Here is a 4,067-nt window from a genome sequence, read left to right as displayed (position 1 = left end):
CAGGCCGGCACACACACAGTGGTGCAGTACACAAAGGCCAGCACATCCACAAACAACCTGTGAAATGCAAATTCAGAAAGACAGAAAAATGAAATCTCAAAAGTGACTGATATGCTGGATGCGGTGGTGCACGTCTATAATCCCAGCACTCCAAGGCTGAGGCAGGAAGATTGCTGTGAGTTCCAGGCCAACCTGAATCAATAGCAAGACCTTGTCTCAAAACAAGCAAACATACAAACAAAAAGTGACTGGCCCTAGAATAATTCTCACACCCATAGGGAAAAGGGCAACAAAGCTCAGGAATGACTATGAGTGAGGAGCAGGCAACTTGGGAAAGATTATGCTATCTTCCTGCATACACAGCTCCAGGCCTGCAGTGGTGTGAGTGTTTGCATCCACAAATCCTACTCTGAAATCCTACTACTACTCCTGAACCACAGGGTCAGCATGCAGTGAGCAGAACTGCACCACCAATCTGCTGTGCAGGGCTTGGGTGCCGGGCTAGAGAGACATCCAGAGCCTCTGGCCAGCCGCACAAGCAGCCTGGATGGCCACAGTGTGCACAGGATGGCATGAGTCACACCTCCCCGGCTGGGCCTGCCATTGAGCAGTGCTACCTTCCCCACAGTCCTGACAGGAAGCACAAATTGAACTCTAGGTTTCTAGCTCCAGCGTGGGAAACTTAACCCACCAGGACACAAAACCCGTAGAAGAAATATTATTTTCCTTCACTTGTTTTAGTGTTTCTCCAGCACCAAGCTAGTGGGAGTGAAGCACCCCCAAAATTCCCACAGGGGTGCTCTATTTCCCAAAGGGTGGGTGCCAGGTTGGGCAGAGTGAAATAAAGTCACCTGAGGCCAGACTGACAAGGGTGGGTCTGTGCAGACATGTACGAGGAGACAAGAACCATAAAATTAACAGCCTCATCTGGCCAGCGAACCTTCTAGTTTACATAGTGCTTGATGTACAGAGAGCAAATGTCAGCTCTGAGTCCAAGCCACATTCTCAGCCTGGGGAACCAAGCTGAGAGGGAGGGAGAGGCAGGCGGCCTCTCTCTGGGGCTTGCTAACACACTGCCCGGGCCACTGCTCTTCTAGTTGTCCAAAATAGACTACTACGCTGACTTTTCTATAAAAACTCTATATGCACTCTCTCAAACACCTGGTAATGTAAAGGAAAAAGCCTCCCCCTTCTCTCAGCTTCTACCAAACACGCAGCCTTCGGTCTCTCCATGTGTCTCTGAGTATAACTGGGACAGGGTCTCTCCGCTGTCCACCATGCCAGGGGCTACCTCACTGCCCTGTGAGCAGAAGTTCAGGGAAATGTGGTTTTGTGTTGGGATGTCACCTGCTGGTGGCTCCTTTCCCTCCTAACAGTTCCAGTTAAGGAAGCCCCCTTAGGCAGGGCCCAGCAGGTAATCAGATGCTGCTCTTATTCAAAGGACCCCTGCCCCTGCCTTCCCCACACCAAGCTCCACGAGCTCTGCTGCACATGCGAGCAGTCACTGTACCAAAGAGTCATTTACGCTGGTCAGGGTCCCTGCAAGAAAACAGATGACCCGCATTAATTAGAACTAATCTCAGGAAGTTTAATAAAGGGCTTGTCTACCCAGGTGGACAGGTATATGGAGCCCACAGGGGATGGACAGCACACTGGGCTGTACCAGTGGGGCTGGGAGTTTCCGGAGCTCGGTGGGTAAGGCAGTTAGAACCCAAGAAGACCCCGTTGCCATCATGAAGCAGGCCGGTCCCTGTCCCTGGGCCTTCTGTAGAATCCAGTGGGAAACAGGGAGGACAAGGGAGCCTTCAGAGGTGGCTGTACAGCTCAGCTTTCAGGCAGGGTCAATTTATGGAAGCAAATGGAGAAAGAAGAGGAAGAGATGCAGCACAAGAGTCTAAGACAATGCCAGGCACAGGACCAGAAGGTGTGACTGTGTTCATTGCACTGCAATGCCCATGCTGAGAGGCCACAGAGCCTGTCCCTTGCAGATCTCACTGTCTCCTAAGGCCCCCATCTTCTGCCCCTACCCTTTCTTCACATGTCCCAGGGGCTCCACCCAGCTCCCTGAACATTCCCCACTCCCCTGCAGCCAGGGAGTGCCAGCCCTCTGTCCTCTGAATCACACGAAGGCTGGCACCAAGGCCACGTCACTCAAGACTAGAGCAGAAATCTACACTCATTCAGACGGCTGCAGGAACTTCCTTGTGCCCAGGTTGGCTGGCTCTGAAGTGGAGGTCTGCAGGAGTAGGGGGAGGGCGGCTGTTCTCCATCAGCAAGGAGCTGCCCAGGAGAGCACACCTCGGCACAGGGAGTGTTCATTTTCTCCCTATAGCAATGCAGTCTGTAGGAAGGAAAAGTCATAGTGAAATGAATTTGGTTGTGAGTCTAGATAGGATGATTTTAAAAGATGTTGCTATTATCAATGTTTTCCTGCGACCTAATCCAACTGGTTAGTGATGCTATGTAAAACAGCTATTTTCTTATTTTTTTCTGACTGTGGTGTTGCATGCCTGTAATGCCAGCATTTCAGAGGCTGAGGCAGGAGGATCTCTGCAAGTTCAAGGCCAGCCTGGCCCACATAGTGAGTTCAAGGCCAGCCTGAACTATATAGTGAGATGCTGTCTCAAAAGCAACAATAATAACAAAGCTATGATTATTGATTTTTTTATTATTATTGATTTTTAAAAATACTTTTCTTGAGCTTGGCTCTCCCTTTAAAATTTTCCATTAGTTTACTCAATTGTTGTACGTTTTTCCAGGGAGAAGCTATAATGCAAGTGTGGCTCCTCCATCTCTAGTACCCTGTCTCTCTTTGTTCTGATACCTGCTAGAACTTCCGGAAAATTATTAAATGACAGCAAGAGACCATCTGGGTTTTAATGAGTGTCTGTAGTTTGTTTTTTTTAACCAGTAAGTATAACATATTTGAATTAAGCACAGCAATAACATCAGTAGGATTATTAGTATTATTATTTACATCTAATTTCAAGGGTAAATAGGCTTTATCCTGCTGAAAGGAAATCTGAATTTTTGCTTTGTCTTGTTTTTTGCAGTGTGGGCTATTGAACCCAGGGCCTCCTGCATGGTAGGCTAAGCTACGCACTCAGCCCTGGAGTTCTTTTAAAACTCAGGAATAGGGGCCGGGGAGATGCCTCAGTGGAATAAGCACTTCCCTGGCAAGCATAAGGGCCTGAGTTTAATGCCCGGTTCCACAAAAAAAAACAAAAACAAAAAACAACTTAAGAATAGATACTGAACTGTACCAAATATACTTCTAGCATCATTTATGTAATAATTTTCCTCTGACATTAACTTTATAAATTATCAATATATTCTTGATATTAAGGCATCCTTTTTATTTGAAACAAATTTTATTTGGTCATGATACATTATTTTATTAATATACTGCTTTATTAAAGTTGCTGACTTCAAATTTTGGTGTTAATACTCATAAATGATATAACACAGCAGCTTTTTTTGTCTTACTTTTCAGTTTTTGTAGTCAGGATCTATGTAGTTCCAGTAAACCAATAAAATAGACTTTCTATGCCTTAGAACATGTAAATACAGTTGGCCCTCCGTAGCCACAGGCTGTAGACTCACTAATTGTAGATCACAATAGTCAGAAAAAAACTGCAACTATACTAAACATAGACAGATTTTTCCTTGTCCTTATTCATTAAGTGATAAAGAGATACAATGTAACAACCATTTATGTCATTTATACTGAACTGAATATTACATAAAGTAGAAGTAATCTAGAGACAGTTTAATGGATATAGGAGGATGTGCTAGGTTATAGGCAAATACCGAGTCATTTTGTGTAAGGGACTTGAGCATTTGCAGATGGTGGCATCAGGGAGGGGCTTCCTGGAGCCAGTGCCCTGCAGTCCCTGTTAGAACCCATGAGCATCTTTCCATCAAGGGTCTGGCAGAACCTGCCTGCGAAGCCATCTGGGCCTGGCTCTGTGAGGGCAAGCAGTCTTTCTGTCTTTCTTTCCTTTTCCCTTCTCTCCCCTCCCTTTCTTCTCTCTCTCTCTCTCTCTCTCTCTCTCTCTCTCTCTCTC

The sequence above is a fragment of the Octodon degus genome, unplaced genomic scaffold (genome assembly GCF_000260255.1).
Source record: "Octodon degus isolate 3935 unplaced genomic scaffold, OctDeg1.0 scaffold00045, whole genome shotgun sequence".
In the NCBI taxonomy this organism is placed as follows: domain Eukaryota; kingdom Metazoa; phylum Chordata; class Mammalia; order Rodentia; family Octodontidae; genus Octodon; species Octodon degus.
This window is presented reverse-complemented; position numbering follows the sequence as displayed.